This window comes from Trachemys scripta, chromosome 9 (genome assembly GCF_013100865.1).
Source record: "Trachemys scripta elegans isolate TJP31775 chromosome 9, CAS_Tse_1.0, whole genome shotgun sequence".
Classification (NCBI taxonomy): domain Eukaryota; kingdom Metazoa; phylum Chordata; order Testudines; family Emydidae; genus Trachemys; species Trachemys scripta.
The window spans coordinates 14,463,626-14,487,683 of record NC_048306.1 but is presented as its reverse complement, the minus strand read 5'-3'; the positions used below and the strand labels follow the sequence as shown (position 1 = coordinate 14,487,683).

At 40.6% G+C, this 24,058-nt stretch overlaps 1 protein-coding gene across 4 annotated transcripts in view; it reads left to right on the top strand.

Annotated features, from left to right (window-relative positions):
- The window catches only part of THOC2 (THO complex 2), a 108,859-nt gene extending 99,221 nt beyond the window's left edge, over window positions 1-9,638 (top strand). For all 4 annotated transcript variants that reach the window (XM_034782609.1, XM_034782608.1, XM_034782607.1 and 1 more), the window contains one exon: window positions 8,805-9,638. The gene's annotated coding sequence lies outside the window, so the exon portion shown is untranslated. The remainder of the gene's footprint in view (window positions 1-8,804) is intronic.
- Window positions 9,639-24,058: the final 14,420 nt, after the last annotated feature.

The window sequence follows — 24,058 nt, the reverse complement described above, 5'->3', positions numbered from 1 at the left end:
GTAAGCCTGTGTGAAGAAATATGAAGAAAAAGCATAGTTCATTATGCCTATGTAGTCTTTGGCCTCTGCAAATAAGATTGGACATTAAGTGAAAGCTTTACATGTAGTTCTTGAGAGACAAGTCTAGACAAGATTAACTTCAAATTCAACGTATTCATGTTTAAATTCCAACTTGAATGTGGGTGTGAATCAAGAGAGGTGCCAAAAACATTTGAAAAATGTTAATCAAGTTTTCTAAAATCCTCTTCCGGGGCTTTTTAGACATTTACACATATACAGATTCATTAAAATATTGGTAAATAATTTACTTATGCCAAGAAAAGCTGACAAATTCAGATTTGAAAGATAAAAATGAGTCTTTAGCAAGCAGTTCTGTGTTCAGGTATTTTAGGTGTCTCAGAACTCTGTTCATTTTGTGGAGATCAGGGAAGCGGTGGCCTTCTAGATTTCAAAATAATTCACCCATCCACCTAGTCTCAGAAGCCATGTGTCACCGCCAGCCTCTCTCCTGAGGACAATGGATAATTTTACATTCTGTAAAATATGTGTAATTATGGCTGGTAAATATTAGAGCTGACTGATTAAAGCATAGCAAATAATTTATTCAAAGAATGTAGCCTCTCTGTTTACCAGTTGTCTCTGAGAGGTTTATAATTTTCTTATATTTGTTCTCCATTCAAAATTACTTGATGAATTGTTTCTGTGGAAAATTATTGGTCTGTAGACTCATTTCTGCATATTTGCAGAAAGCAAACATAAGGAAGAATGCAGCTGAAGCAAACTCAAATTTTTATTCAATTAAACATTTGTTGAAGTTTTAGAGTTAATTGTCCAGCTATAGTAAACATGGTTCTGAAATATTATAAAATGTACTGCCACTGGGTGAGCTCTTCAGCCTCTCTACCTCCCCTTTTTGCCATCAAAATATAGTAGTAAGCTTTCACCATGAGCAAAAAAATCAGTGTATTAAAAGGGTGGCAGTACTTAAAACATGAATACTATTCAGTATGTTTATGAGACAAACGAAGATGGAGATAAAGGTCAGAATATGTATCAATAACTTAAGGGTTAAGCAAAGTAGTTTGTACCATCACACGACCCCTGTCAAGGAGATATTTTGAAGTGTCCCCCACAGGAAAATACAGCAGCATCTCTGCTGTGGTGTCTCTGACAGAGCAACCTGGAGATAACACTGCTGCTGGGGGGAGGGTGGCAAAGGCCTTTTGCCCTCGACTCAGGGATACAGAAGTGCAGGAGAGCTGCTTTCTCTTTTCTGCACCACAGATATGGCAGGGGAAGGGGACTTACTTCAAAAGGCATCCTATCCTCTTCACTGGGACTACTACTCCAAAAAACAATTAGTAGAGCCTTGTGCGGGTACAAAATTTGTATCCACATCCGATCCGCAGAAATGGTCTGCGAATATAAAGGAGATATTCATGTATTTGCAGGGCTGTAGCAATTAGGGAAGTTGAGTTGGCTCGGATATTAGAAGGGTTTTGACAATTTGTCCTGGTGACATTGTTTGCCCAGCCACTAAAGCCAAAAGCAGGTAACTGAAGTAACTGCGTAATGAAAATCACACTGGTGCCCAGTGCCCTTTGGTGGGGTCTAGGGGGAAGGAGACGATGCTAGGAGTCAGGGTCCTAGCTATTTTGGGGACATTTTTTTCTTCTTATAGATCATTCTGAGTTTAACCAAGGCACTAAACTATATTTGAACAGCTGGTAGCTATGTTCTCTGAAGGGCCCTCATGTATGGAATTTACTTCCCTTGTGCATTCAACAAAGCCAGTATCTGCTGATCTTTGGGAAATGGTCTCAAGCATATTGATTTGCTTAAATGTTTTCTTGAGGGAGTGTGCTTGAGCAGACAGAGTTCTGAGCCTAGGGCAGAGTTATTTGGGCTAATCTTGTGTAGCTTATCTTCTATTAAAATACCAAACTACATGTGACCAGAAGTTCCTGTATGTGTGCTTTCATAAATGGAGAATTGAAACATATTCAGATGAAGTATGATCATAAAAATACAGTTTATGTAGCATAGTTTAAGAAACAAGCACTTAAGTAAATGTCAGTTCTTCAAGTAGTGTCACTATGGATGCTCCACTTCAGGTGTTGGTGCGTCCTTATGCCTTTGATCAGAGAATTTCAGCAGCAGTGCTTGTCTGGGCCACGCGTGCACGCTCCCCATCTCGCACCTAGCTCAGCACGACAAGATACCCTCCCTCCCCCACTCCAGTTCCTTCTCAACCATCCTCGGTCTGACATGGAGATCCCAGCAGTGTTAAGACAGATAGCTAAACTTAGAGTTTAGAGTAGTCTTTAGTATCCTAGTTAGGTTTACTTATCCCTTTCTCCCCATTTATTTCCTTTAATAATTTTTTCCTTTCCCCCTTTATCCAAGTTTGAATACCCCTTAGCTTAGTTAGAGTTCACTGTTAAGGTTGAACCACTATAACTCAAGCCATGCCCAGTTCATCGGGCTTCAAGCACTGCCTTTCCGGCTGAGAGGCGATCCCGGTTTCAGACGGGCACTCTGTGTGTCTGGTGCCTAGGGGAGACACATGAAGCTCACGCCAGAAAGGACAGAAACCTACGTCTCAAACTATGGTGAGAAGTCTCTGGACCTGCCGTCTGATCTAGGTCTGCAGATCTCCCCTGGACAATTTTCCCTGGCAACTTCACCCGTTTCACAGTGGAAGGCTCACTCTTCCAAAAAGGCAGTGAGGAAAAGGGCTTCAACTTTTTTCAAGGAGCCACCAAAAAAGAAGCACACTCTGGCCCACTCCTCATCCTAAGTACCAGCTGCACCGCGGCTGAGTACTTACAAGGCACCAGGATCGTCTGGTACCACACATACCGTGAAAACCAGTGACCCTAAGTGTACAGGTTCAGATCTGAGATGCAAACAGAAACCTACCTCCTCCGCTACAGCACCGACAGAGCTGCCTCAAGATGCAGCACTGATACCCTCCACGCAAGTTATGGCGCCACCTCCTGTCCCAACAACTCAGAGCGCTCCAAGGCCAGCACCGACAATTTCAACTACAACAGCACTGTTGGCACTGACCACCTCCATACCAAAACCATCGGCACCGCACCTCTTCCTATATCAGGCAGACCATCATGTCTCATCAATGCCCAAATCACCTTTTTCCACTGATGTTTCTCTGGCACGCACAGCACCACGTCAGCCCACTTCACCACTGACCCCTCCATTCTCTAGTGAGGAAGAAAATATTGAGGAGGAGGTTGCCTTCTCATCTCAGCACTCCTCTCCCATTCAATCTACTTCAGCACTGGGTCCACCTGTACAGCCTAAAACGATCACAGGGCTGACACCATTCGCTACTCAGTGGCCCTATTTGGGGGCATATAGGAGACAGTATCCCAGATTCCAAGCCCATACAAGAAGAGGCTTAGAGCTCCCTCACCACCCTCAGTTGCTGCACTTTCAGAGCCCACTGAGGAGCCCATTTGTAGAACAGGAGGAAACCCAGGAACAGGATACAACACCAACATCCAACATTTCTTCCTCATCCTTGGACGAGGCCATAATGTTACTGCCGTCCCCAGAGGTAGATGATTTTAAATGTGTTCAAGAACTCTTTAAAGAATCACTGATACCAAAGAGATTCTTGTAGAGGAGGTCCCAGAGTCTCAGCACAAACTACTGGACATCTTCCTAATCTAAAATTTTTCTGACCATAAATGACTGGCCAAAAACATGGCAGACCCCGGCTATAATACTGTCCACCTGCAAGAGAGCAGATAAGAAGTACTATGTTCCCTCTAAAGAAGTAGACTTCTTATTTTCTCACCCCACACTAAATTCACTAGTGGCCGATGCTGTCAATCAGTGAGGCAGACAACAATTGAGATCCAGATCTTTTCGATATGACAAAGAGTGGAAAGGTTTGAATCTTTTTGGCCGCAAGGCCTTTTCATCTGCCATTCTTCAGTTCTGTATTGCCAATTACGCTGCCCTAATGGCAAAATATGACCACACAAATTACTCCAAACTCACTGAATTTATTGACATCATACCGGAGGACAAAAGAAACCAATTTAAGTCCATAATTTCAGAGGGCCAACTCCTATCCAGAACCACCTTACAGATCTCTCTAGATGGGGGCGATATAGTGGTGTGCTCCACAGCCACTGCCATAGCTATGCGCTGGACTTTGTGGCTTCACCTGTCTAGCTTCCCAAGGAAGGTGCAATCCACCATTGAGGACCTCCCATTCAATGGCCAGAAGCTGTTCGTGGCAAAAACTGATGAGTCACTTCACACCCTGTGAGACTCAAGGGCGACGCTCTGCTGTCCTTATATACACACCTGCATCAAAAAGAAAACAGAGGAAATACTATCCTACTCAGCACGCAAGGTCTGTCCTGTAAGCCTCACAACAGAGGCACTATGACACCAAAAGACAGAGGCCTCCAAAGCATCATCAGCTTCCAGCTTAATCATCAACATCCCACCAGCTCTCTTCAAAACAACAATTTTGAGAGTTTGGTTGAGGACCCACAAGACCTCCCCCATTCTTCAGTGCTGACACCATCACTAACCATCCACTGTTTTGGAGACTGGTTGACTCCTTTCTACCTAGTATGGCAATCCATCACCATGGATAATCCATTCAGGCTATAAAATACCATTCATCTCCATCCCACCCTCCCTCCCTTTCCCTCTTCAGAGACCCCTCTCACGAACACCTTCTACATCAAGAAGTAAACCATTTCCTACAGCTGGGTGCCATGGAACACGTACCATCACAACACAAAGGGAAGGGTTTTTACTCCCACTATTTCTTAACTCAGAAAAAAAATGGAGGATGGAGGCTTATCTTAGACTTCAGAAAACAAATTCATAAGGGTCCAACGGTTCAGAATGGTCACATTAGCAACAACAATACCAGCACTGGAAAAGGGGAACTATTTTTGACCCTCAATTCAAGATGCCTATTTTCACGTAACCATACATCCCATGCATAGGAGGTTTCTCAGGTTTACTCTGGGGACAGAACATTATCAATACAAAGTTCTGCCATTTGGCCTGTCGACAGCACCTCGGGTGTTTTCCAAACTGTTCCTGGGAGTGGTGGCACACCTCCGCAAACAGAGAAAAATTGTCACTCCCTATCTGGATGATTGCGTGTTAAAGGCACCCACCTGGGCAGATGCCATAGACACTATGCTGAGGACAATCGCTCTCTTCTTGTGGTTGGGACTACAAGTCAACACACGAAAATCAACACTAACACCCTTGTAGAAACTGGACTTCATCGGGGCACATCTCGATGCTCTAGAGGCCAAAATGTCACTACCACCAATCTGATCACTATAGCCAATCTGATCTCCACTATATTGAACAACCCACAGATATCGGCATGGACTTACCTCCAATTAGTAGTATGGCAGCAACAACATTTGTGGTACGACACATGCGTCTTCACATGTGCTGCCTTCAGGGCTGGCTAAGAACCACGTACCACAAAAACGCAGCCTAAACATACTGTTTGTAATGCTGTTCAAAGTCAAAGACTCGCTACACTGGTGGACACGACCCAACAATGTGTGCATGGGAGTCCCTTTCATACAGACTCCACCTTCAATGATTTTCACAACTGACGCCTCTTTGATAGATTGGAGGGCCCATCTACAACATCACACAATTCAGGGCAGGTGGTCTCCCATCAAGACACTGTTACACATAAATCTCCTGGAACTTCAAGCAGTTCGCAACGTGTGCTTGCACTTTCTGCCATTGATCAGGAACAAGACTACACAGGTAATGGCTGACAACATTGCCGGCATGTTTATATAAACTGGCAGGGTTGGGCAAGGTCGCACTGCCTATGCACCGAAATCAAGAAACTATGGAATTGGTGTATCCAGCACAATGTCAGCATCTCAGCCTCATATCTCCCAGCACATCAAAATGCCACAGCAGATACATTGAGCAGGGAATTCTCCCAGAACCATGAATGGGAACTAAACATCATGTTCCTACAGAGCATATTTGAACTCTGGGCTCACCCATCCATAGACCTCTTTGCAACCTCCCAGAATCACTAATGCCCGCAATTCTGCTTGAGAGCAGGTTTGGGCCCCCTGTTCCTTGGGCGATGCCTTTCTCCTCAAATGGGATGTGCCTATCCTATGCATGTTTCAAGCTATCCCCTTGCTATCGAAGGCAATACACAAAATAAGAGCCGAAAAGCCCAAAGTCCTCTTTTTAGGCCCCACCTGGGCCAGACAAACTTGGTACTCACACCATGCACTCTTCCATTCTTGCCAAATCTTCTCTTGTAGGATGCAGGACAAGTCTGCCACCCAAATCTGGAGAGACTTCACCTGAGAGCATGGCTCCTACATGGCTCCCAGCACAGTGAACTAACCTGCTCGGAACAGGTGAAATATGTATTGGTTAACAGGAAGAGGACAACCACATGGAATATTTTCCAGCATAAATGGAAGAGATTTGAAATCTGTTGCAAAACAAACAAGTCCAACTGGTGACCACTCCCGTACCAATTATTTTAGAATACATGCTGGAACTAAAAAATTCCAGCCTCTCTCTTAGTTCACTTAGAGTTCACCTCGTCACTATTACTGCTTTTCAACTGAAGGTAGACGGGATATCAATTAGGGATGTAAATATTGTTTTTAAAAGTACCCATTTAAACTATTAAAATTATATCTGTTAACCGTTTAATCATTAACAAGTTCACAATCTACCCCTCGTATATATTATCTTTGTCAAGTGTCCTTACTAACAACAAAAACAGACAGACTTATGTGTAAACCCACTTCTTCAGTGACCTGCTACTTCATTAAGTTGAAAATACTGATACATTCCTCCGTTTCGTTCTGCCATATTTTCGGTTTGTAGAACTGTGGATCAAGGCTCTAGTCACGAGGTTACACAACACAATTGCTTCATATTTGCTGGTATTGCTACGGCATTTTTAATGTGCACATTGGTTATTACATATCACAACATTATTTTACCAATGTGTTTTAAATGTTAACTGCAATATATTAACGGTAAGACTAATACTGATCGGATAACCATTTAATCGTTTAATATTTTACATCCCTAATATCTATATTTCCCATCCTACCACCAAACGATTTCTATGGGGCATCAAAAATGTTTACCTTGAAATATGAAATACCCCACTTAGGGGCTTCAACTTGGTATTACGCTGCCTTACCGGAGCCCCATTCAGCCATTAGCAACATGCTGTCTAACACATCTGTTGATGAAGGTTGCATTCTTCTTCGCTATAATGTCCATCCAACAAGTGGGAGAGTTAAGAGCCCTCATGGCCACCCACCTTATACCATATTCTTCAAAGATAAGGTCACCCTAAGACCTCACCCTAAAGTTTTACCTAAAGTACACCCCTCTTTCCACCTGAGCCAATCAATCCATCTTCCCTCGTTCTTCCCCAAACCTCATGGGAGCAAACGGGACTCAATATTACACACCCTGGATATCAGATGAGTATTAGCATTCTACCTTGAGAGAACCAAGACCTTCAGAAATTCACCAAGACCTATTTCAACTTTGGTACGATCTAAAGGTTCCGCCATTTCCAAGCAGAGGCTGTCCAAATGGATTTCTGGGTGCATTCACCTATGCTATGAACATGACATACAACCCCCACCAGGTATCTGAACTCTCTCTACCAGGTCATTATCAACCTCAGTAACTTTTCTCAACAATATGCTGATTATGGACACATGTAAAGTGGCCCACCTGGGTGTCCACACACATGTTTACAAAACACTGTGCAATAGATCAGAGCTCAAGATCGGGCGCATTGGTAGGACTTACAGTACTATCATCAATTACCCGCGCAACTCCAAAGCCCCTTGTATCCACCAATGGCCACTGCTCAACCTGAAGTGGAGCACCCACAGGGATGCTCCTCAAAGAAGAAGAGAAGGTTACCCACCCTGTGCAGTAACTGAGGTTCTTCGAGATGGTGTCCCTGTGGGTGCTCCACTATCCATCCTCCTCCCCTCTACTTTGGAGTTCAATCTGTGGACTCGGGTGGAGAAGGAACTGAGTGGGGATCTGGTTGCGCGGCACTAGATAGGTGCTGACAATAGCATGAGATGGAGAGAGTGCATCCATGACCAGACAAGAACTGCTGCTGAAATTCTCTGATCAAAGGTGCCCACAGAGACATAATCTCAAAGGACAGGGTGAGTAATCTTCTTTTACATATGTAGGTAATACACATCCAGTTATTTTTTGCAGTAAATTAAGGGGGCATCTGGTATAACATTCACCTTACACTCCTTCATTTGCATGGGTAAGTGTGCAAAAGTGCTTTTACAGCAACACAAAATTGTGGCAGCTAATTTCATTTCTGCTGCTTCCACAACCTCTTTTATTACATTCTTCGTAATGTGTGTGTATTGCTTTATATTCATTGCTTTTATTTCTCATTTAGAGGTATTAATCTTCTCAGGACAGCTTGTTGAATTTTACTTTTGCCAATACTTGTTTTTGTTGAATTTTTATCTATTAAGCAGAGTTTTTTATTATTTTTATTTATAATCCCAGTGCCTGATTGTGTGTGTTAGTGTAGTTCTCATTACAAAGTAGGAAATTGAAGTAATTGTCTGTAAAATCTAAAGATAATCAGAGAGGCCAATTAAAATAGTATTTTTCCACTCTCATTGTTTGGGCTGTGAATAAAAATAAATTCTAACAAGTTCTGAATCTTCTGATTCTTTAGAAATGACATCTAATTGCATTGGCATATGTATTTGTTTTAGGTGAGGTTGAAAGTGGAAGATATCCAGCTGTGACCAGAAATGTATTTTCAAGAGTATAGATTGCACAGAAATTTGTGAATGAAGAGGACCCATCTGCATCTCCTTAAATTATTCAGTTCTCTGCTTTATTTCCCCCATGCTGAACATTTAATTGTTGAGTTGTACATTACTGTATTTTAACTTGTTGCTTAGTTTCTCACACATTTATTTTCAGTACCTGGCTGAAAGTGTTACCTATTCCATATTTTAGCACAATGTGCTGCAAACAGTTGCCATAGTGCAAATAAGATTTCATGTGTACAGAGTTCCTCTTTAGGTTGTCTAAATACTGCCTGAGTTTAATGATTCTTTCAATCTGAAATGCATTCTTTTAGATGTCTGAAAACCATAAATAAACAGTTATTGAACCATTTTTGAATTTACCTCATTTAAACTCAGTTTTTATTTATTACTTAGCCTGTTTTTAATATCAGTCACTAAAAACCAAGTGGGAGCACTGTTTTCATGCAATGCTTAGGAATTATTTGTATATTATGTGTACAACATTGAGCTGTTTAAAAAACAACAACAAAAAAAACAAAAAAAAATCCCCAAACCTGCATTCAACTGTCCCTTGCCACACCTTTGTTTGTCATGATGTTTTTAGATAAATTGGAAAATACTCTCTTCAAAAATGAAATAAATTAGGTTTCAATTCTACAGCTACAGGAGCTTTGTATCGCTGAACTTTAGTCTGAAAAGTTTCACAATGACATTTTTAAAAAAGATAATTTTTTTTATCTGCTGAATTCTACCAGTGTAACCTTTTTTCTAAATAAACAATAGTTTTCTCAATGGGTCGTAAATCATTGTGTCTGTGTTGTCGCTTTATTGAAAAGGTAGTGCTAACAAAATTCAATTTTAGTCAGTGTGAGCTTATTTCTTCCCTTAAACCTCTTCCACTATGACTAAATCCTCTTTCAGTTGGTCTGTCTTACAAATCAGATCATACATCTGGAAAAGACGTGGGTCATCTAATGTGTCTCCCTGCACTAGCGCTTGATCCTGTTTATCCATTGTGGATCAGGCACAGAAATCACAAATCTGCATTATGCTTTTGAATGCCTTTAATGATACTATTTCAGTAACATCCTTTATCAAGGAAGTCCACTGATTAATTTTACAGTGAATTAGGAAAAACCTAACCTAAATTTCCTCTTTTCTTGTCCAGCTTAAATATTTTTCCAGACCCTAGATGTGAGGATCTGAATGTGTTCTTACCTCAGGAAAATTTATTAAAGAAATATTTTACGCTTTGGAAGCCTGATCCCTTATTTTTCAGCCTGATAACTGTTACCTAATTGAATAGTCCTCACTTTCCCGCAAGTACGAATTTGCAAGATCAGCCCTTAAATTTGTAAAATCAGAAAATGAATAAGTATAATAACTAATTCATTATCATAATAAAGTAATAAGAACAAGATCTTGTTAGTAATAGCAGTAATCTAGTGGCCTTCCTCTGATACCACATATTTTTGAAAACCAGGTGTTAGAGGGTCTTTGAGACCTCTCTCAATTACATATTCTGTTTAATACTCTGTAGCAAATGTGGTTTAAACAGGTTTTTTGTTTTTTGTTTTTTTTATATTTAAGTGACATTTCCGGTGATGCACTGCAACTCAAGGACACAGATAGTTTCAGTTGCTTTATTGTTTTTTTTAAACTACTTTAAAATATAATTTATGCTAATTTAACAAAATATTATAAATATTTACAGAAATACACCAATACTAATATTTAGAAATATCAAAAATGGCTGAATGAAAATAACTGTTGATGTGAAAGGAGAGAACAGAGAACAATGCAATTGATGTAAGGATAACCCTTTTGTGTCTCTGTTGATACAACTTTTAAATTGTATAATTATGGATTAAGATTCTTAAATTCTTACCGTAAAAATGTTCATGTACGTCAGTGTTCAGATTCCAAATCTAAGACAAAAGTTTACACGCTTTATTAGGCAGAAGCATAAGGATGGGAAGGCTATGTATATAAAACTTCTTTTTAAAAAAAAAAAGCTGCACTGAGACCGGTAAGGTTGCACAAGTGAGGCATTCAAATCAGACAATGACAAATTTGCTGTCACGACCGTAACTCCTGCCCCCTAGTGCACATTACAATAGTCTCTCATTACATTATCACCCACATTCCTTCACAATCTATGAGACTGAGTCAGAGCCCAGGATGGAGATGCTGAGTGAATAAGGCGGTTGTTTTTATTCTCCTTGTTCAGTGTGTGCCCCTGGGCTTTATTTAGACTGGTCCAAAGCTCAGTGAAATCTGTATGAACGCTTCCATTTGATTTCACTGGGTTCTGAATCAGGCCCTTACTATACACTATCCAAAGTTAGTCCTAAATATGGAATTCAATGAGTGGAGAAGTACTGATCTTTCCCTAGATGTCTTTTTATATTTTACTGAATCTTCCTTCATGCTGCACATCATTACAACCTGCCCAGATTACTTCCCAGCTAGCATGTTTCCTCTTTGTGTATTACTGCCTTACATTTTGTTTTCTGCAAATTTAATCACTGTTGAGTTTACATCTTTTTCTAGGTCATTTAGGGCCTTATCAAAAACCCATTCAAATCAATTACAGTTTTTCCCAATTTCCTAGTCTAGTGAAATTAAGGTCCCAATTTGCTGCCCCTTAAATTTTGTTTAATCTTAATTTGAGAGGTTTAAGGGGAGCCTTTACGTTGTCCGTGGGAGGGAGGAAAAGTCGGTTTGAAACCTTATTGCTTGACTGATATTGTGCTGAATATGCACTTTTTGAAGGGGTATTTCCTTTATGACTTGATCCTAATCTTACTGAAGTCAATAGCATTGCCGTTGACTTTAATGGGATTATGATCTGGCCCTTAATACTAGACATGTGGTACCAAACTGGTCATTTAGTAATGCCCCCTTCATTTTTGTAGTATGTGTAGGTACTGCCAGTTGTCTCGAACAAATGCACCTATACACACACTCCCACTCTCTTCCCCCCCAACTCGCTCCCCAGAGATAAAAAGTTCCAATTTGGGAAATTCCAGTTCACACCCTCCATCGTGCAAGTGTCATTTCCCCCTAAAATTTTCTCCCCAAGTGGCTCCTATAAACTGATCAAAATGAAGACCAGTTTTCTATTTAATGTGGAAAATATGGATTGTGAAAGAAACGCCCATTTGCAAGAATCGGAAAAGGGTGGTGGTGCACATTCTGTCCCACATCGTTAGTTGCAATGTGGAGAGGTAGAACCTTGGAGGTCACTTTTTCAACCCAGGCACAATAGTTTTCCTTATAAAGTGAAAAATTCAGTTTTAAATAGGTGTAGTAAATTCACATTTACTGAAAAGCAGAAGAAAGCAACCTCTCTCCTACCAATCTGTCATTTGAGTCCCTTTCCCACCCCCCGCCCCTTCCTCCTCTTTGTTTTGAAGGTGTTGTGTGCCCTTAAACTGTCCCACATCTCTCAAATTGCTGCTGCTGAAATCCCATTACTCTTCTAGGTGACTTCTACAGAGCTATTCCTAGCCAGTGCATAAATACTCCCTTCAATCTAGGATATTGTGCAGTGACTACCCATGAAGTAGGTCTACTCTTAAAGCTGGAAGTGTAATTTCCAGCTTGAAGAGACATACCCGCACTAGCTCTGATCAATCTAGTTGCTAAAAATAGTGTAACTGCAGTGCCCTAAGCGGTGGGAGGAACGAGGTGCTCAGAGTACAGTCCCATCTGAGACACTAAGTACATACTCGGGGTGCTAGCCCCTCATGCCAGTTGCACTGCTGCAGCTACACTTCCTTTTGTAGTGCACCAGCTCCATCAGAGGTAGCGCGAGTATATCTCAGGCAGGGAATTACACCACCAGTTCAAAGTGTAATCTAGACTTACCATTAGTAGTTCAGCTGCCATAGTCACTGGTGCTAAGGGAGCTTATATATACACCACACACAGTTCCTTTGAAACATCCTAGCAGAGAGGATTTCAGGGTGTATCTAAGCCCCGATAACCACTGAACATACACTTCCCATTGAAGTGCCACTTCTGCCAGGTTCTTGAAACAAGCTGTATCTTGAAGATACTGACTCACTCTGCTTCTTCAGTCAAGGAGACCCTTCAAAGGAACCAAGAAGTAAGACAGACTGTCTCCCAAGGGGAAGGAAGATACAGGTGGCCTTCTGACAATCTCTGCACGTACTCACCAGGGTTTCTCTGAACATTCTATGCTTCCTCGGAGAGCTGCAATTGCTCCTTCTGGCTGCTGGGGGCCCGTCCATTGCTAGACACTATAACTGACAGCAGAAAGTGTCTTTTCTGTGCTTTCAATGCCCTGTCCTGCTGGTGCCCAAACATTATGAAGGAGGTGGAAGCAGCCTTATCTGACTGCAGAGAGGAGTAACGGGGGGCAGGAGGGAGAGGAGATGGGAGAAGGACAAGCTGAGTGGGAAAGGGGCAGAGATGACAAAATGGGGCAGGCTGGGGCGGGGGAATTGCTAGGGGTGAAAAGAAGAGTCTAATGACTAGAATTAACTCTTCTCTAGAAACTGAGATAGAACTCAGGATTTATGAGTCCCAATGTTCCTCCATTGTCTAGCACATGGCTGTGAAATCCACTAGCAACGTACCTTATCCTCTTCTAATGGCTGATCTCAGTCTATGTCTACATTAGGAGATACATGTGTGATACACATACTTGCACTAGCTCTCATCAAGCTAGCACGGCAATAAATAGCAGTACTGCTGGTAGAGACAGTGGAGACAGGGCTGAGCTGTGCTGAGTACACACCCGGCTGAAACTAGCGGGTATATACTTGGCGTGGGTATATATTTGGCATGGCTCAGCCATGCTGCTGCTGCCACTACCTGTGCTACTGTGACTACGCTGCCATTTTTTAAATGTTCACGCTAGCTCAACGAGAGCTAGTACAAGTATTTTAGAGGAGCAGGGAAATAACACCCATACCTCCCAGTATAACACCTACTACTGCTACCACTAACTCCATTAGCCCAAGTGGGGTAGAGGTTTGTATTGTTGATCTAAAGATTCCAGTCCTGACAATGCGTGTAGGGGTCAATATTGTTTCACGTGATGGAATTTGTCTTTTTAAAACTTGGGAAATTGAACTTAAAAAAACCCAGAAGTATGTTAAATTGCAAAGCCAAGCATTCAAAATTAGGAGATGCCAGACTGAAAGTTGCTTATGGAACCTTAATTTGTCCCCTTTTTGGGTGTGCATTATGACAGTCTCTAATTACATGATCACGTACATTTTTTCCACTGGACCCCTGCGTCATTCAGTGTGCAGGACAAATAGTACTTTACAACCTTAACTTTTTAATGAAGGGCTTTTTGTATGTTTTACAATTAAAAGGGAACTAAGAATGACTGGAGAGAGGGGCATCTGGGTATAGTTTATACTGAGTGGAGAAAGGAAAAAAATAGAGCAACTAACATGGTATGGGTTCATGCATTTGCCTGACTATTCTGATTGTATGCTGTATCCTTTTCCCTGCCTTCCTTATCTGCCTGAAATTGAGCAGTGGCAAATTCAAAACTGAGAAAAGAAAATACTTTTTCACACACTTATAAGTAATCTGTGTAACTCATTGCCACAGGATGCAGGTAAGATCAAGAGTTTAGCAAGCATCAGAGGGATTGCACATATTTATGGATAACAAGAATATCCAGCATTGTTAAGAGTTCATGCTAACAAAGTTTGGAAGGGGTATTTAATCTCAGACTCCAGAGTTCAAGCCCATCTAACTATTAGGGATCAGGACAGTTTAAGATCCTTTATGTGGGAAAGTCTCCCTGAGCAAATCTCCCTACTATCAGGTTTCAGGCTTCTGGTGTTAGCCCCGCTGTTAATGAGAAGTTATTAAAAATGCAATGAAAGTAAGAGGAAAGGGACTTGTTGCATCTGTGAAGTGAGAGCCCAGCTAAAGTTGTCAGCTACAGTTTCCTACAATCCTCATCTGACTGAAATATGTACTTTTTCTAAATCAAAACAGGAAAAGTCAACAATCCATTTTCTCATGTCACTTCAGAACTATCATGACCTTTTAAAAATAGTGGGAACTACAACTGTTGTTGCCAGAGTGCTGGCGGAATTTACCCTATTTTTAAAAGGCCACACCAGGTCTAATAGTAGAGAGTCACAATCCCTCAACTGGAATAATTTATTTAGCAGATACAGCCACACTAGGAACGATCCTATGAAGCCCTGCAGTGGAACTGAGGGGACTCGGCAACTTGTAAGATATGAACCATAAATGTGGAGGTGGGTGCTATAGATTACTTTAAATAAACAAACAAAAAAGTTCTGATAGCAGGTCATCATCCTCAGTGGAATTATCAATATATATGATTATCTATAGGACTATAGTACACTCCTTTACATGTAGGATATGCCTATATGGACTTTATAAATATTCTTGTCTCAATATTTCACTGTAAGGGATAACTACCAGCCAAGATTCAATTTCTTGCTTTAATAATCAAGCCTGCAAACTGTTTATTCCATATCATTAGGTTACTTTGGTTTGTATGGTTGCCTTAGACGTACAACAGGGAAATTAAATTGCTATTGAATTTTTGCTGGCTTAATTGTGCTTACCTGAGTTAAAACAGTTCATAACTCCCATTCATACTTGAAAAAGCAGCAGCAGGCTTTCCTGTTTTCTGGTGGTGTGCTCTGATAAAGGGGATAATCGAAGACTATTAGTTAAATCAATTCAAATCCGTTTAGATCTGCACAGGGAAATCAGTCTTTATTGAACTGGTTTGGAAAGTAGGGTTGTGGAATGCTCATAAAGCAGTGTGTATAAAATTCAGCCCTATCAGAGCAAACCGATTTCTAATGATTGTTCTACCAGAGAGAGAGAGAGACTTAGATTAAAATTCTCAATATTCTGTTATGTAGAGGTTTGAACAAAAAGTCAGGTAATCAGGAAATGAAGACGCCAAATTAAAAGCTTTTAAATAAATCATGTTTTGAATGAAAGGGGAACTTAGCAACTAAGATCAACGTGAATCCTGTTGAAGCAAAAAGTTACTTGCCCTTCATGCATTTCACACATTTATCAATATTGTTGCCAATTCCTTTTTTAAAAAGTGTAAGACAAATTTCTGTTTTGCTCCCAGCTCATCCCCTCATCCAGCATGATCCTGCACACAGCTAGATGAGTGTCAAGGCTGCTTCCCCACTCTGGTGGGGACAAATGTAGGGGCCTGCATGAAAACTTTTAAGCTTAACTACCAGCTTAGATCTGATTCACTGCCATCATTCCCAAGTGAATTCCCTTCCCTGGGAAGCCTTGAGAAACTCTTCACCAGTTCCCTGGTGAATACAGATCCAACCCCCTTGGATCTAAAAACAAGGAAAAATCAATCAGGTTCTTAAAAAGAAGGCTTTTAATTAAAGAAAAAGGTAAAAATCATTTCTGTAAAATCAGTATGGAAAATAACTTTACAGGGTAATTAAACTTAAAGAGCGCAGAAGACCTCCCTTTAGCCTCAGGTTCAAAGTATAGCAAACAAAGATAAACACTCAAGTAAAAGGTACATTTACAAGTTGAGAAAACAAAGGAAAACTAACACGCCTTGCCTGGCTGTTTACTTACAAGTTTGAAATAGGAGAGACTTGTTTAGAAAGATGTGGAGAACCTGGATTGATGTCTGGTCCCTCTCAGTCCCAAGAGCGAACAACAACCAAAACAAAGAGCACAAACAAAAGCCTTCCCCCCCACCCCAAGATTTGAAAGTATCTTGTCCCCTTATTGGTCCTTTGGGTTAGGTGTCAGCCAGATTACTTGAGCTTCTTAACCCTTTACAGGTAAAAGGATTTTGGAGTCTCTGGCCAGGAGGGATTTTATAGTATTGTACACAGGAGAGCTGTTACCCTTCGCTTTATAGTTATGACAATGAATGAGTATAAGGAATTCATGCTTCTGAGGATATTAGCTTTTTTTTTCCCCCATGGAAACATACTGACCTGTATTTGCTACAAATAGGATTATATGCAAGGCCCTACTTGAATCGTGGGATGATCTTCAAATAATTGCAGCTGAGTGTGGACAAGACACGGAAAATCATGGAAAAGTAATAATGGGCCTTTATTAATAGCAGCAATTTGAAAAAGCCAGAGGGAACCTATTTGTTTAAGAAAAAATTACTGGAACAATAAAAACTCTCAAGTATTATGTTATGCCTGATAATTTTTTTGCTAACCAGATATTTTACTGCAATTCTGTTACATCCATTAAAAAAAAAAAAAAAAAAGAATGTGACCCGTACAATATAAAATTCCAAAGACTAAAAGTCTTAACACAACTGCTGTAAAAAACTTTAGCTTTTTACATTTTACAGACATTGCATGATGATGCAGTACACCCAATTACAGTGATCTGCTTCATGCCCTGTCTTTGCTTTGTGACGGCTTGTCCATACTGAAATATTAATTGAAATTAAAATGTTGGTGGAAGCCTAATATTGAGGGATCCACAATTTCCACAATATTGTGAATGAAGTAGGGCATAAATTATATGAGTATAACTTTATTAAGGGATGGAGCTGAGGCCGAAGATAAGTTATGGGTTGAAGTAAAGGTGTGGTGCATAATGTGCTTCTATGAAGCTACATTGATGTTTATTTAGTATTTGTACATGCTGACTAGCATAAAAATCTGCAGTTTAAAAATGTATATTTCATTAAAAAGACAAGGCAAAATCCCTCTAGGTTTTAACACTACTGAAACTGATGGAGTTTCATCAGGCATGAACTTGGTCAATTAGATTCACAGCATGAATACTTCTTTTCTGATGACATTTCACTTTACATAAGCTGTCTGTGTAAACTACAGCTATCTGAATTATTTGCTACAAACAATTTATCAAATTAATTTAGCCCATATTTCTGTTCATGATTTACAGTGGAGACGTTTCTGTGGGCTGTGAGACTTCTTCATGTATGCAGAATTTTATGTCTTGGGAATATCTTTGAACCAGATAAAATCTTTCAGAACGGAAGAAACTTTTAAAGTGCAGTCACTATCTTTGACCAGGTTGTGATTTTCATTAATTAATTTGCTAGACGTTGCCTAATTTGTGCACAGACGTTAGTCTATGGTTTGTGAACTGGGATTTGCTATTTGATTGATCACATGATAGCGTCTTTCCCTTGATTGGATGACCTAAACTTTACAATCAGGAGGAATGATCCTTTTTCTGTTTCCAAATTATCCACAAACATTTGTAATTTGTATCTATTGTGCAGACAATGTAAAGATCTTTTCACAGATGGCTGCAAAATGGGTTCAAATGCTGTAATGAATATTCAGTCGCTCTACATTCACAATGCTGTTTCTTTCTGGAAACTTTTTTACAACTGAAAACTCATTTGTCTGCTCATGAATCAGTGAGGTAAGGCCACGACTCTCAAAAGTCACTAATGATTTTGGGTGCTACTTATTGGTGCCCATCTTGACATGCATTAAACAGGAGTGATTTTGATGGAATTTGAGAATTGAGGATTTGAGTAAATCCTATGCAAATTAGGCCCCTTTAAGGGATTGCAGGTTGGGAACCCAAAATCACTAGTCACTTTGAAAATCTTGGCCCAAAGAGTCTGCGAACATTTGTGAAACAAACAGATGGGTTTTATTCATCAATACTTAATTGCTGCGCTCACCCATTTCCATTGAAAACAAGCCCAACAGATTATTCACAAACTTTGAATTAGATTAATCTAATGTTGGACACTATATGTACCTGGGTTTTCAGAACAGACAAGCCAACAATGTACGAGATATTCCGAGTTGTTTGACATGGATCTCTTCTGTGCTTGTGACAGAGATTGGAAAGGAAGTGCACAACCACTGGAGGGAGCTGATTTAAACAACAAACCTTGTCATAATAGCAAGAAAGATGAGCCACTATTCTCAAGCTGAACCTGATGGGATAACCAATGCACATCACCACAGTCTCTCCCAACCAAGTCAAGCACCAACTCATCCTGAATGGTAAACCGGCCCCAAAAGTGCAGAATGAACCAAGTCAAGCAGGAACTTTGCTCACTCCACAGAGACAGCGAAGTTCACAATAAGCAGCTCAACAATGAGGAGCTGACAATAGTCATGAAAACCTGACATGTGGGAAGGGAGCTGTTCTTGATGGTAAATCTAGCAAACCATTACTATACTTGGGGACAAGAGCGCAGAAGTGGCTGCTTGACTTCTTTAATTCCTGCATGGAGACAATGCAGATCGTGGAGACAGCGCAAAGCGATTTCACTACACAAACCACATAAAGACCCTAACTCTGCAAAGTTTTCACCCAGTATCCTTACGCACCTCAACCTGCAAGCTTTATGAGTAGCTTCATGCTAATGAGTAGATTAGCTCCAGCAGTGGAAGGGCAGCTGATCGATGACCAAGCTAGTTTATGCCCAGAATGTTCAATCTATGGCCAAGTTGTAAACCTAACTAAATACATTCAACATGGCTCTGAAACATAAAATTACAGGTGTGTTGGTTGATCTGTTCGTTGTTTACGACACTGTGAATCGTTGTGCACATCTATTGATATTGGCAAGCATTTTGAGAAATAGCAAGATAGTCCAGATCATCTCCTCTCTGCTCAGCAATCAATGTTTCTTTTTCAAGATGGATCATCAGAAAAATTGATTCCATACGCAATAGAATGTATTATCCCAAGGTTCTGTGCTGTCACCCTTGCTGTTTAATATTTACACAAATGACCAACCAGAATTCCCCAATATGAGAAAATTAATTTATGCAGATGATCTTTTCTTTGCTCTTTAGTCGGAAAGATTTGAGGACATTGAGTGCATTGTAGCTGGTTCACAGAGCATACTTGGAAAATACTATCACACATGTTTCCTGATTGCTAATCCTAGGAAGGCAAAAGTGCGCTTTCCACCTGAAACACCATCAGGCCAAGCACAAACTCTAGATATTGGGGGATGATACCATCATTCAACATTGTGAACATCCAATGTACCTAAGGTCATATTAGCCTGAATGCTGACATTCAAAGCATCAAGAAACTGAAAAAGAAAGTGAACTTCAGAAATTGTGTATTCCAGAATATGGCTAAGACAAAATAGGGGCTGTCTGACACCAAAACACTCCAAGCAACCAGTCCTGCCTTGTGTCACTTATCTCCAGAATACTGTACCACAGTATGATCACCCTCAAGCCATGAGCACAAAATTGATACTGAACTCAATCAATCCTGTAGGATCACCCCAGGGACTTTAAAATGGACTCGTACACTGCTGCTACTATCTTGTAAGGATTGCACCACCATCCATGAGGAGGGATGCCTTTAGTAAAAAGAAGAAACAAAAACAGGTGCATGATCCAGGACATCCCCTGCATGGACACGTTCCACCACCTAAGAGGCTGAAGTGCAGAAAGAGCTTTGCCTCTGAAAATATCTTACCCTAAAATACCTCCTGGGAAAGCTACAGAGTAACAAAATGGCAGGAAATGTCAGTGACCTCGGAGAACCTGGTTCCTTCAGAACAACTCCTTCCAGGCACGGACCTGGAATGAAAACACTCGTGTACTCTAGATGAGTGGTGCCCAACTCTTATTACACAGGAGGGCCACATAAACCAAAGCACAACCTTGTGTGGGCCAATGAGATTCTACATATTTTAATAAGATTTAACGTCACCTGTGCTGATTTGTATTTTAAGTTCAGCTTGTTCTGTATGTATTTAGATAGGTTGTCTCTATGTCCAGTATTGTCTATTTACAGAATTGTGTAAACTAAAATGATATAAACATGACAACAAAATGCGAATGAATTGGCTGTTAGTATATTGTGTTGAAGCAGGCTGCAGGCCTTATGAAATGCTGTGGTGGGCTGTAGGTTGGGCACCCCTGAATTAAATTGAGCAAGAGCTGAGGTGGCAACGACTGGTGACAATATGACCGAGTGGGGAATGACCGCACACGTGTATACGGAGAGCCAAGGAAAGCACTTGAATGTGGCTGGATGCAGTACCCCTTGTCAACATCTTATATTCCAGAGGAACTATTCCAGAGAAAAGTGACAGCTCCAGGTCTTGGCTGTGGTTTTGAAGCAATAAACTATGATGATTATTCACAAACTATAATTACAAAAACCTAGCATTTTATTACCAAATATTCCCTGTGATTAAACAAAGATGTTTATATTGATATTTTAAGCATTGCTAAAGGAGAGCAATGGACTATACACATTTTAGTTTAAAGAGATGGAGATCAAATCAGAGTTGGTGCAACCTGGTGGTCCTTATGCACTTAGAGCTTCCACTGAGGTCATCTTGGGGGCTCAAGGAATGTGAGAATGGGACAGAGATTCAGTGGCAATGGCAAAAGTATTGGATAGTAAGTCATAGCATGCTCATAGGCTGAGCTGCAAAAATCCACTGCTTAGATTTGTCCTGAGTAACCAGGGATAATAGATGAAAGAATTACCGGTAAGTTAGATCTGGATGCCCCAATGTAGGCAAGACAACTCCTTGGTAAGGAAGAGGAATTGTTTAGGGCTATTACTCAGGGTAACGGGATTAAGCTGAGGAAAGGAGTAGTAACACCGGGATCTCTGACTATAGAGCAGTCTCCCCAGGGAAGTGGTATAGGTTCTTTCACTTCAGCCATTTACAAGTGAACTGGACAAACCACTTAAGAATAAACTGCAAGGAATGTACTTGTATTGGTAGGATAATGGGTGAGATGATGCAGCCTTCATCTGTGATTTCTATAGTTCTGAGGTAAAATCATTGCAGTCTCTGATTATAATGGCATCTGAAGCAGTCAGGGCAGAGGAAATTGAAGCGGAAATCTTATTTCTTAATCTGTGCCTTGTGTGCTAAGTGTAGTGTCAATAATAAAAACAGAACAGCTTCACACGGGAGCAGTCAAAACAGAAGAGACATATTTGACAGTGTGAAAGTAGATAATGTATTGGAAAGGAATAAAATGTTTTCTAGAAACATCTGAGTTCATGACAATGGCCATATTAATCAATAGCATCACCAGGTTCAGACCTAAATGACTTTGGGAGAGAGATTTTTCAAGGAAAAAAGGGTAAAGGAATGTTAACCCTTTCATTCCTGAATGCTTTAATTCAGGTGTGTGTGTGTGTGTGTGTGTGTAAAAGCATCACTGAATGTTGTGGGCTGCTGGAAGGGGAGAATCACATAGTTGTAGTTTTGGGAGAGCTGGCCTTGAAGAGTGTGTGTGTGTGTGTGTGTGTGTGTGTGTGTAGGGAGGATAACGAGTTATGTGCGGAGAAGGGAACGCCCGTCAGAGCACAGCAGTGAGGGGCTGAACCATGAAGACAAGGATGCCCTGAGATGGGATGGATGGCAAGGGGCAGCTCAGATTGGGAGGAGGACGATACTGCAGACATGGCTCTGTGAAGAGACAGTTGTGGAGCACTGTCCACTTGAGTTTTTCACCTCTCTGTTTCTGATGCCCCACTTTACCAAGACTAAAGAGTTGACTAAGTGTTGAGGGATGGTACTTAATCCTGCTTCAGTGCAGGGGGATGGATGAGATAACCTCTTGAGATTTCTTCAGGCCCTACATTTCTATGATTCAACAGGGAGAGAAGAAAGAGGAAAGGTGAAAGCAGTGCAGTAGGAGTGAGGGGATTTCCATTCTGGTCTTGGCCTTGCCAAAGGCCTCCTTGGAGAATGTGGGTAAATCCTGTAAATTCTTTGTGCTTCAGTTTCCCCACCTGTAATGTGGGGATAATACTCCCTTACGGGGATGTTGTGATGCTCAGTGAATGAGTGCATGCATGTGAGGTGCTCAGATACTACCAGCGATGGAGGCTGTAGAAAAGCCTATAGATGGATAAATACAAAGAGATCAACATCTGTCATTCACTGAATGGATCCAGCACTGTTCCTGATATGTTGTGTCTGATTAGATAAACTAATCAATACATGTAATCTATAGCATCTGTGATGAGTCTCTGTCATAACTGCCCGTGTTGCATTATTGGCTAGTTTGCTGAATATGGCAAATTTCAGTCTGTTTAAAGTACAGGGGAATCTTTAATAAATACTATTTATTTATTTGCCTCAGATCAAAACGTGACCTTTTCATTAATTTGATTGGTTCTTGCTAATTAGCCTGCACAGCCCATATTTGGAATTCATAGCCAATATTTGTAGAACAGCTTTAAATCATATTAAAATATGCTCGGCGTAGTCTCCCAGAAGCCTACAGCAAGCACTTCTCCTTTATAGAAAATGTCAGCTTTGGGCTGGGTCTGCTTTGAAGCCAGAGCATAAATGAAAATGATGTAGTTGAATTCGGATAAGCTTGTACAACCACAAAAACATTTGTTCGCTATAAATCTTTGGATTGTGCGGCGTGATCTGGAATCACACAAGTTCCACATACCTTTGGGAATAGCCTTTTGAACAGAGCTTTGCTGTACTCACTGGATTTGCCGCACAATGCATGCACAGTTGGGACGACCATTGTCAAGGCTGGATCTTGCAAGGTTCTGAGCACCTGTATCTCCTTTCTGGATGTGCTCAGCACCTCATAGGTTCTGGCCTTTCATGGGAAGTGAGCTTGGGATGGGTATATTATAACACACAGCAAAGCATAGAGAATTAGCACTTCTTGCCAACCTTAACTGGCCACTGAATGTCAGTGTTGCTCCAAACAAATGCAGCATAAAGAACCATTTATTTGAAACTAAAGCCTCATAGGCTGAAAGTCTGATTCTGAATAGAATGAAACCAATAGAGATAACTGCCAAATTCTCAGGGTCCCTGCAATCTCTCTTACATTTACTTAAAATATATTCAAGCATACTGCTATGCAATATAGTGATCAAAATATTAGATATTACAAATGAGAAAAGACCTATTAGTAGAGTTGGTCCGAAATTTTCTGACAGAACATTTTTTTGGTCAGAAAATGCAAATTTGTTGAAAGTGAAACGTTTGTGGAAATACGCTGCCTACATTACAAAACAAATACTGCAAAGAAAAAAAAAAGTGCCTGAAAGGTCAAAGCGAACCATTTTGACCTTGTTGGACTGTAACGTTTCAAAATGACTTATCGTTTCAATTTTTTAATTGTATATTATAAAATATAAAATAAAAATAGTCAAAATTGGAAGAAAATGTCTGGATTTTGACATTTATTTTTAGAATTGTAGTTTGTGGGAAATTTCATTTTTAAAAAAAA